This window comes from Pogoniulus pusillus, chromosome 19 (genome assembly GCF_015220805.1).
Source record: "Pogoniulus pusillus isolate bPogPus1 chromosome 19, bPogPus1.pri, whole genome shotgun sequence".
NCBI lineage: Eukaryota > Metazoa > Chordata > Aves > Piciformes > Lybiidae > Pogoniulus > Pogoniulus pusillus.
The window spans coordinates 11,692,948-11,704,277 of record NC_087282.1 but is presented as its reverse complement, the minus strand read 5'-3'; the positions used below and the strand labels follow the sequence as shown (position 1 = coordinate 11,704,277).

The 11,330-nt window shown below is 51.4% G+C and overlaps 1 long non-coding RNA gene across 1 annotated transcript; it reads left to right on the top strand.

Moving 5' to 3' along the window:
- The first annotated feature begins 1,330 nt into the window (after positions 1–1,330).
- Positions 1,331–10,007, top strand: LOC135183683 (uncharacterized). Its single transcript, XR_010305653.1, has 3 exons — positions 1,331–1,544; positions 1,705–1,936; positions 9,445–10,007. It is a non-coding gene; the product is annotated as an uncharacterized LOC135183683 (long non-coding RNA).
- The last annotated feature ends 1,323 nt before the right edge of the window (positions 10,008–11,330 follow it).

The following is an 11,330-nucleotide window of genomic DNA, read 5'->3' as shown; positions in this document are numbered from 1 at the left end:
GTATATATAGTTATGATTTGTATTTGCTTTTCTCTTTCATTTTTATTTCTTAGTTTTCCTCTTTATTTCCCCATTTTCCCCTCTTAGACAGGTGTGACTTGCTCTTCTTCAGCCAACATAGCCAAGCCAGTGAAGGTGTGGAGTTACTGCTCCAAGCAGAAATGGCAAAGGGTTGGTCATGAAAAGGCTGCTTCAGTGAAAACACTGCAGCCCAATTCTCATTTTTACTGGTTTCCTTTTATCCCACTTCTCTCCCATCTCCTTCCTTTCCTCTCCATCTATTTCCCCCATCTTCCTCCCTTTCTTTCCATCTCCTTCCTTTCCTCTCAATCTTCTTCTTTCCCCCCATCTTCCTCCTTTCCTCTCCATCTCCTTTCTTCTCCATCTCCTTTACTTTCCCAATCTTCCTCTTTTCCTCTCCACCTCCCTCCTTTCAGCACCACCTCCCCTTTTCCACCCTATGTGCTTCACCTCCCATTTTCCTTCTTTCTTCTCCATCTCCTATTTTCCTCCATCTTCCTCCTTTTCTTCCTATCTCCTTCCTTTTCTTCCCATCTCCTTCCTTTCCTCTCAATCTTCTACTTTCCCCCCATCTCCTTCCTTTTCTTCCCATCTCCTTCCTTTTCTTCCCATCTCCTTCCTTTCCTCTCAATCTTCTACTTTCCCTCCATCTTCCTCCTTTTCTTCCTATCTCCTTCCTTTTCTTCCCATCTCCTTCCTTTCCTCTCAATCTTCTACTTTCCCTCCATCTTCCTCCTTATCTTTCCATCTCCTTCCTTTCCTCTCAATCTTCTTCTTTCCCTCTCCATCTCCTTTCTTCTCCATCTCCTTTATTTTCCCAGTCTTCCTCTTTTCCTCTCCACCTCCCTCCTTTCAGCACCACCTCCCCTTTTTCCACCAAACTCAGAGCACCTGGGTGCTGTTGCAGTCTCCTCCCACCCCAGGTGTGACCACTTTGCTCTCCCTGCCCACTCCCCTTTATAATGAGCCTCAGGAGAGGCAAGCTCCAAGCTTGCCCAACTGGGCAGAGGGATCCTCCTCCTGACATCACTGGTGAGTCCCTGTGGTGTGCACTGGGTGAATGGTGGAGGTGATCTAAAGGCCGGGGGGCCTGGTGGCCCCCCGGCTAGCTAGGCTAGGACATCAATGATCATTTTAATGTCACCTGTGTGTGCTCACTGGGAAGGTGTGGGTTGATGTTTGGGAGAGCCTTGAGCAAGCTGGGCTAGTGGAAGGTGCCCCTTCCCATGGCAGGGGTGCTTGGAACTTGATGATCTTCAAAGTCTCTTTCAGCCCAAACGATTCTATGGTGTTTCTACCCAGCCCTTCTTCTGGTGTGCAGACAGCAGAGTGGGGAAGATCTCCATGAATGCCCACATACCAGATCTCTCCTGGACCTCTTACAGACCATCTCCAAACTCTTCACTGCCTTGGATGCCTCCTCAGGAGCTGTGACAGTGGTTGTACTGTTACTGTGTTCACTGAGCTGCTTGTGGTCTCCATGCCGTGGGCTGAGCTCCTCTCAAGTCACTTCTCTTGAAGTGGTAAATCACTTCTCTTGAGGTGTTGGAGGAATGTGAGGGGATGGCACTTTGGGATGTGGTTTAATGGCCCTGGTGGTGTCAAACAGTGGTTGGACTTGATCCTGGAAGTCTTTTCCAAGTAAAACAATTCTATGATTCTTCCTCCTTCTGCCTTTGGTAGGTGCTCTTTGATCTTGGCATCATCTGAGCACTCAGTGTTTGAGGTGCTCTTGGCACAGGTAGGTCTTAGTCTACTCATGCAACTTCATTCAACACAAGCAGCTAAAATGGAGCTGTGAAGTCCAGCTAGTAACACAAGAATGGCCTGGAGCAGATGAGTGTCTGAAGGAACACTGGAGACTTGGAAAAAGATGAGCCAAGGCTGACCTCTCAGCTGAGATCTCTGAAAGCAGGTTAGTGACTCAACTATGTGTGTTTTAAAGAGTCCATTATGGGATCAGTGGGTGGACTCCATAGTAGTTGCTGTTCATTTGAAAGCAGGGTCTGGGGGGGTTCAGAAAGAGCTTTGTTTTGGAAGAGCCCTTAAACCCCCTGCCATGGGCAGGGACACCTTCCATTAGAACAGGTTGTTCAAGGCCTCATCCAACTTGGTCTTAAACACCTCTGGGGTGGGGACATCCATGACCACCCAGCATGACCCATTCCAGTGGCTCACCACCTTTAATGTGGCATTTCAAGCAGGAGGAGTCAGGACTGTTGGGAAAACAACATGTGTGATGGATTATTTGCTGGACCACTTCTCAGATCTCCTCATGGTTTGGCTAGAAGGATTCCTTGTGCAGAAGGGTGTCTGTTTTGAAAGCTTGATGACCTTCACACCATCTTTGCAGCCCAGAGTTCATCCTATGTTGGATAGACATCCTCAACAGATGAACAGAAGCAGGAGATGCCCCCAAAACCGAGGAGTAATGTGCTGAGTGGTGAAATGCACCACATGTGCAGGACAGCCTCTGCCAGACTTATCTTCTACAATCAAGGTGGCAGGGGCAGAAAACCCAACCTGCAGCTGCTGGGTTCACAGAGTCCCAGCACCCTGGAGATTATCCAGTCCAACCCCTCTGCTAAAGCAGGGTCACACACAGCAGCTTGCCATCCTGGGCAAGATGGGATTGGAAGCTCTGCAGAGAAGGAGACCTCACAACCTCTCTGGGTTGCCTGCTCCAGGCCCTCAGCACCCTCACACCAAAGCTTCTCCTCATCTCCAGATGGAGCCTCCTGGGTTCCACTGTGTTCCTGTTGCCCCTCGACCTGTCTGTGGGTCACTGACAAGAGTTTGAGCCCATTCTCTTGCCCCTTACAGGCTCTTTAGCTCTTGCTGAGCATTGCTAAGATCCCCTCTCAGACTGCTCTCCTCCAGGCTCAGCAGCCCCAGGGCTGTCAGCCTTTGCTCCTCACAGAGATGCTGCAGGCCCCTCAGCATCTCTATAGCCTCCAGTGGACTCTCTGCAGTAGCTCCCTTGATCTGGGGAGCCCATAGGTAGACCCAGGACTCCAGCTGTGACCTGACGAGGGCAGAGCAGAGGGGGAGAAGAACCTCCCTCCCTCTGCTGGCCACACTTCCATGAGGACAGAGCAATGTTAGGCATTCTCATGCAGAATGGGAAAACAAACCACGGGCAGGAACTGGCCCATCTGTGGCAGGAGGAGGAACCAGCCCTGTGGAGAGCCCCAGCCTGAGCAGGCAAGTTGGTTTCCATGGCGTAAGTGGGGATTTGTCAGTGAGAGCTCAGGAACAACTCGAATTAGAGAGGAATAAAGAGTGAGTTCTGCCTTCATCCCCAGTGTCTCCCCTCCAGGGCAGAGGTCAAGTGCACTGTGTGGCAGCCTTTGGATTCAAAATGAACTCGGTGACAAGGGCGAAGCCTGGGGCGTGCACGGGGACTGAATGAGGAGCAGCGTGGGCTAGACACCAGAAAGCTCTCCCTCACCCTGGGGGTCATTAACATCTGCAGGAGGTGACCTCATGACATGGCACAGGGGCAAGAGAGACACTCATGTGAGTCGTTTGAACCATAGAGGTCATTTCCAGCCCAAACAATTCTAAGAGAGTCCAACTGTTGATCTAACACCACCATGGCCATTGTGCTATGTCCACAGGCTTCTTGAACACCTCCAGGGATGGTGACTCCACCACCTCCCTGGGCAGCCTGTTCCAATGCCTGATCATTCTTGTAAGAAAGGAATTGTTCCTACTCTCCAACCTAATTGGAGAGTAGGAACAATTCACATCATTTCCTCCTGTCCTATTACCTGATACTAGAGGCTGGAGCAGGTCTAGAGAAGAGCAATGAACGAGGTAAAGAGTCTGGAGAACAGGTCTGGTGAAGAGCAACCCAGGGGCCTGAGGTTGTTTAGTCTGGAGAAGAGGAGGCTGAGGGGAGGCAGTCTGCTCTTTACAACTCCCTGAAAGGAGGATGGAGCCAGGTAGGGTTTGGTCTCTTCTCCCCCATATCAGACTCCTTGGAGACCCTGACAAAGGGAAACCTAAAAGGAAGCACTACATTAACTCCCCTGGCTGCGGCAAAGGTGCTGCTGGGTGAAGTGCTTGGAAGCAATTGATGTGCTCTTGTACCAACATGACCTCTGAGAGTGCCAGCCCTGCAACTCAAGCATCAATAATGGATTACCAAGGTCAACCAGCTGCGAGGGAACCACTCCTGCCTGCTCAGATCGCTCTCCTGCTGGTGAAGAAGAGCTATTGATTTTGAGAGTGATTCCTTCCTCCCCGGTGGAAGGGCTACACCCCACCACCACTACCCATGACAGAGAGTGCTCTCCTGGTATGCTCACACCCTACACATCAGCCATGTTACTCTGTGTCAGCACAAGAGTCAGCCCAACAGAGACTGCCACCAAAATCTGGCTGCACCTCTTATTTTCTCACCAGAGCTGTGGAACTGTTGAGTTTGGAAGAGACCTTTGAGATCAAGTCCAAGTGCTCAACTAGAGCTCATAGTCCTGCCACTACCTCTAAACCTCACATTCCTCAGCATCACATCCACACCTCTGTTAAATACCTCCAGGGTTGGTGGCTCCACCTTCCTGGGCAGCCTGTTCCAATGCAAAAAAGCCCATCCAGCTTCACAGTTGAGCACTAATTTCTCATGAGGTTGCCACAAGCAACATCTCAGCACCATGAACCTGGCTAGACCCACCTTGACCTTGTAGTATCCACGCTATGTGGTAGGGATGAACATCAGCTGTGATCTATCCAGGTGTGTGCAAGGTGGTACCTGCAAACACCCTCACACAAGTGTCTTTTCACTGCCCTCATACTTTGAGGGTGCTGGAGGCCTGATGTAGGTTGCCCACAAAGGTTATGAAGTCTCCTTCTATGGGGAAATTCCAACCCATCTGGATATTGTGATCCAGGGTAAGCTGCTGTGAGTGCCCCTGCTTTAGCAGGAGGACTGATCTGGGTGATCTCCAGAAGGTCACTTGCAACTCCACCATGCTGGGACTTGGTGATGAGAGTCCAACTACTAGAGCTTAGACGGGAGCTTTGTGTGCTGCTGTCCATCCCTGCTTGCACTGGAAGCAAGGAGAGGAGCATGCCTTGAGCTTCTTTGTGATGAAGATCTCTTATATTCATGGACTGAGCCAAAAAAAATCCCTGGAATTACAGAAGGCATCAGCTTGGAATGAAGTCTCAAAGGTCATCTTGCCCAACCCCTGCACAGTGATCAGAAACATCTCCAACTAGAGCAGGTTGCTCATGCCCACTTGGCTCCATTTGGGTTTGGACTAGCCTGAAATGGAGATCATTGTTAAGTTTCCAGCCCAAATAAATTAAACATTCACTTTTAATGGCAAAGAAACAAGCAGCTGTTTGCACTCACCCAGATGTGTGCTTCCTCCACCCAGGGGCACTTGAACTCCTTGGCCAGCTTTAACCACACTTAGCTGCGGTTGATAGCTGTGGTTAAGAAGTTAGGATGAAATAAAGCAATCAGATGTAACACCAAAGCTCACCTCCCAGCTTGAGAGACACCCAGTCCACAGCACCTCCTCAGCCATAATGACACACTGGAGAATGCACCCAGGAGAGGAAAGTTGCTCAGGGAGCCCTGGGTGTGGGACACCTCCTAGTTTGGCTTCACACCACTCCAGACATCAGAGAATCCCACTGCAGGTGCTAAACCCATGGGGAATTTGGCTTCAGTAGTTCTTCCTCTTGAGGATTGACTTGTTTCCTTGGAGCATCTCTCATCTCCCTCCAGGCAGGAGCTGAGGAAACAGAGGGTTGCATTGGTGGCAGGATTTAGGGGGCTGCTACAGAACGGTGGGAGCAAAGCTCCTCTTTCACCTGAAGTCTTGCTAGAACAAGATCTGAGGCATGGCTGCAGGGGTGGGTGCTGAGCCCTCAGGCTAGGTGAGGGAGGTGGCACTTGGGCTGGTTGGAAGAGATGTCATGTGAATGCAGCCTGAGGAAGAGAAACCTTTGACTGCAGCAATGAGATGTTTGGGTAGCTTGAGTCTTCTTCAGGGGCAAAGATGAGATGAGATCAAATGAAGAGCCAGAACAACTCCCTGGTGCAAACAGGAAGGAACTCTGGAATGTGCTAGCTTAGGGCACAAAAAGCTGTTTCTGGGAAAGAAAAGCAACAAAACCAACCCCAGCCTCTTACCTGCCATAATGATCTGCAGCCTACTCAGCTCTTGACCCTGTCCTCCACAGAGCAAAATTCAGCTCTGCTGAAGTTCATAAGAACTAAGTGATATGGAAATTGATGTTACAAAGAATGATGCTGTTTAAAGGTGGTGAGAGCCTGGCCCAGGTTGCCCAGAGAGCTGTGAGGTGCCCCACGCCTGGCACCATTTTGGGTCAGGTTGTTTGTGGCTCTGAGCAACCTGCTCTAGTTGCAGATGTCCCTGCTGACTGCAGAGGGTTAGACTGGATGAGTTTCCTTAAATCCAAACCAGTCTGGGATCCCATGATTGTCAGGTGGAGCCTGTTCCCAGGAGGGCAGCTGAGAACTGAAATGCTTGCTCAGAGGTGGACAATGCAATCCTTCCCCACCAGTCAGCAAGCAAACGTTGCTGAGCAGCTGGGGGAGGCGAACTTGCTTCCTTAATCTCCTCTTCAGTTAAAAGCAAAAATGAGAGGATTCCACAAGGAGAATCCAGCCCTGGAAACCACAGCTAACCAAAGGGAGGAACTGGCTTCTCCTTCTTCATAGAATCATGGAATGGTTTGGATTGGAAGAGACCTTTCAGGCTCACCTTCTTGCATTCAGCAGGAGCAGCTGCTAGATCAGGCTGTCCATGAGCTGTCTTTCAGTGGCCTGAAGCAAGTCATCCACTGGTGTGGACATAGTCTTCAACATGCTGTCAAGAGAGGACCAACCTCACCAAATCCTGTGGATCAAGGAAGATGAAGTTCTTTACAGCTGGGCTGCTGCAGCCAAACACAAACTGTTGGACTCTGCTGTGGAGCAACCTGTTGAGACTTCATGGTGTGTGGTGCAGCTCCTGGGAAGTCCATCCATTGCCACAAAATCCTGCAAGAACAACATTCCCTTTAGTGGGTATCCTTCCTTCTTTCTCTCTTCAGAGTCAGGATGAGGGAACCAGCTTTGGGCAGCACCTCTGACCCTCTCCATCACTTGCAAAGGGATTCTTAGACCCAGGTGCCTTACTTTGCCAGTGAGGCTCTAGGACAGACCCATGTCCTGTAGTCTTAGTGACGGAGTCTGTTGGGAAGGTGCCTGGTGACACCAGGATGCTCACACTGGCCCATCTGATAGTCCTGCAAGCAGTGAAGGTGACTTCCTCCCTCCTCACTGCAGAAGTAGCCTAGGGACATGTGCTGTGGTCAGAACAAGAAGTTTGGGTTCGTGTCCTGACAGACCAGGAAGGTCTCCCAATACTTCCTTCCACCTCTCTGTGAAGTTCAATAATTTCTACTGTCAACCACCTGTAAAATCCATCTGGCCTTCATGTCACTCTTCATCCTCTGCCATCTTCTGACACTGGCATCTGCCATATCTAGTGGTTCCCTCTTTCAAGGCCAGTAGTTTGAGCTTCAGCCAGGAACTCATGAGTGGCCTTGTCACTTGTCTGGGCCAGGCTCCAAAAACTGCAGTAAGGTGGCCAAAAACTTGCCCAAGCCCCCTGCCAGAAGAACACAGGGGTTAGGTGTAGACTGTGCTGGGTTTCACCCTTCTGTTTACTTGAAATTGTTTCAGTTGGAAAAGACCTCCAAGATCCTGGAGTCCAACCATCAACCCAACAGCACCATGGCCATTAAACCATGTCCCAAAGTGCCATGTCCACTGGCTTCTTGAACACCTCTCTGGGCAGCCTGCTCCAATGACTGACCACTCTTGCAGGGAAGGAGTTTAAGAGCATGAGACACGTGAAGATGAGACTCACTGCAGCAGAGTTGGATGAGATGCCCTTCAAGAGCCCTTTCCAACCCCATGCCTTCTATGGCTGGCCCCATCCTCTCAAGGCATTGGAAGAGGCTGCCCAGGGAGGTGGCAGCGTCCCCCTCCCTGGAGGTGTTCTGGAAACACGTGGACATGGCACTTTGGGACAGTGTTTAAGGGCCACGGTTGATGCTTGCACTGGATGACCTTAGAGAGCTTTTCCAACCCAAAAACTTCTATGATCCTCTAAGTGCTCCTGCAGGTCCTCACCTTTCAAAGCATGCCCATACAAACCTCAAAAAGCTCCTCCACCCTCCTTACCCTGGACAAAGCTGCAAGACACCATCCTGCCAATGTCACTGCTAGCAATGCCCTCTCCTTCCAGCCCTGACTGCTGGCTGAGGTGCCCCCTGTCACGCTGACCACCTCTTCTGTTGAAAGCAGTTGGATCTTGGTGTGGAAAGGAAAAGAAATCTTTTTTCTTATCTTTTTTTTTTTCCCCCTTCTTCTTCTCCTCCTGCTGCATGTTGATGGGGCTGGAGATCTCTCGGAGGAAGCCTCCCTTCCCTTTTTATCAATTAGGAGCACACACGCGCCTGCTCCCACCCCTCCTCTGCTTCCCTCCCAGCTCCCCTTGGCTGCTGGTTTCAGACAAAGATGTGTGAGTTCTTTGATCTGCCTGGCAGCCACCACTGGGGGATTGGCTTGGAGGTTAATTACACACAGACCATCTCCAGCGATGGCAAGGAGCCATTCGGCTGGAGAGGATGTTGTCCCTTCTCCCCCACCCCCCCCCCCCACCCCCCCCCCCAAACTCCAGCTACAAACTTCAAGGGGACAGGAGGGCAGGGAAGGTACCACTGAAACCCCTTTTGATATGACAAACGGGCTCCTTGCTTGCCTCTCTGGTTCTTGTTTTGTTTGTCTAACTGGTGTTTGAAATATGGATGAGCTCTTGGTCCTGAGGGTCCAGCCTTGGCTTCTCCACACCCCCTTTCCCCTTCCCTGGGCAGAACGGGAGTCCAGCTCTCCTGTCTGTCTGTCCTTTCCAGGAGGACTCATCCCATCTCACCAAAGGATGGAGAAGCTGGACCCTGTGCTCAGCACATGGCTGAGCCTCCACAGCTGGGGCATAACTGGGCAGGGAGGGAGGGGACTCAGAAACTCCTTCAAGCTGGTGGTTGGCACTCAGGAGGTTTGCATTCCAACTCCACTCTCTGCAGCTGGTTTGCTCTGGGATTATTTGCTTTATCCTCTCTTCCTTTCTGTTAAAGCCACTGAAATCCCTCTGTGCCTCAGTTTCCCAGGGAAGAAGCATCCACCTGCTCCTCAGGGCTGGATTGAGGCTGATTGATTTCCTTGTCCAACATCTCAAGCAAAGCCTTGCCACAGAAGAGAGCTGTTGGTGTAATCCCCCCCACATTAAGGGGATCCTCCCCAAAAGGGCCTCACTTAGAGGCTTTAGGGCAGGGTGTGGGGGGACTTTAGCTGTTTCTCAGTGGTTCATCAGTGCCTCTCTTTGTTTCCAGGCTCCTCCATCATATCTACAGGTGGGATAGAGTCAAAGGATGCCATGCAGTGAGCTGGGAAACCTATGGCCACGACATCAACCCCTCAGTGAGATCAGATGCGGGCAATAATCTGTATGTCAAGGGCATCATGCAGCCAAGATCTCATCCATATGGGCATGCCAACCCATGCTTGGATCTGGGCCTTCTTCCAAATAGATTTGGGGCAAGATTCAAATTCCTCATGCCAGTGCTTCAGCTTGCCTGGGAATGGGAAACAAGGACAACCTGGGACAAAATATGATTGTCTTGGAGGTGTGTGTGAAGCCAGCCTGCTGGTCTGCTTGTTGAGAAAATGATGGAACAGACTCTGAAACTAGAACACCCTCCCTTCTGGGGCTGCCTTCCCTTCTGGGTGCTGCTTTCCCTTCCTGGAGCTGGAGCCTTTCTCCTGCTTACCCAGGCTGTGAGCACCTTGTCCCCACACTTCCCCATAAGTCACATCTCTCAACTCTATGCTAAATGAGGGCCTGCCTCCCACAAGTGATGGAGGAGCTGAGGGAGCACCTCAAGAGCAAGCACCTCAGGAGGATGAAGACCTCCTAGGGTGAGGATCTTTCAAGGCCATATCTCAAGAGGATGAGGATATCACCTCCCACAAGTGGTGATGCTGAGGGAGCACCCCAGGAGGATGAAGACCTCCTAGGGTGAAGATCTTTCAAGACCATATCTCAAGAGGGTGAGGATCTCACCTCCCACAAGTGGTGGGTGGGCTGTGGAACACCTCAAGAGCAAGCACTTCAGGAGGATGAAGACTTCCTAGGGTGAGGATCTTTCAAGACCATATCTGAAGAGGGTGAGCATATCACCTCCCACAAGTGGTGATGCTGAGGGAGCACCTCGGGAGGATGAAGACCTCCTAGGGTGAGGATCTCAGCTCCCACAAGTGATGGAGATGCTGAAGAAGCACCTCAGGAGGATGAAGACCTCCTAGGGTGAGGATCTTTCAGGATGGTATCTCAAGAAGGTGAGGATCTCAGCTCCCACAAGCGGTGGTGCTGAGGGAGCACCTCGGGAGGATGGAGACCTCTAGAGTAAGGATCTTTCAAGACCATATCTCAAGAGGGTGAGGATCTCCCCTCCCACAAGCGGCGGGGGAGCGGCGGAGCACCTCAAGAGCCAGCATCTGTTGGGCGGGGTCCCAGGCGGGAAGGGAAGGGTTAATGTCCCGCCGAGCGGAGCCTGCTGGGCTGCCTTTGCTCCCGCCGCCGTCCCGCGGAGCAGAGCGCTTAGTGGCTGTTTACTTTTTCATGAGCCTCCTCCGCTGCGTGTCACTCCCGTGTCGCCATCCGTAAACACATCGATTGAAGCATTACCTCGCAGCGCCGCTCGCCGCCCCCGCAGCCTGGATACCTGTCCCCCGGGGGGGACTTGGAGTGGCGAGGCGAGCTTGGAGCCTGTCCCGAGGTTCTGCTTCGCTCCTCCGGCAGTGTTCGCTCCTCTTTGCTTTCCTCAATCCTCTCCTCGTCTCCTCCTAGAATCCTAAGGGGTGAAAGAGCCCTCCCAGGTCATGAGTCCAGCTGTCTATTTTTCACTGCTTCTTAGAATCACAGAGTTGGTTTTGTTGGAAAAGATTCTAAGATCATCAAGTCCAACCTTCAACCCAACACCACCGTGGCCATTAAATTGTGTCTCCAATGCCATCGTGGCCGTTAAACCATGTCCCAAAGTGCCATGGCCACAGGTTTCTTGTGCACCTCCAGGCACTGGATAAGGCACTTAGTGCTATGGTCTAGTTGACTGGATAGGGCTGGGGGATAGGTTGGACTGGATGAGCTTGGAGGTCTCTTCCAACCTGGTTGATTCTATGATTCTATGGTGACTCCACCACCTCCCTGGGCAGCCTG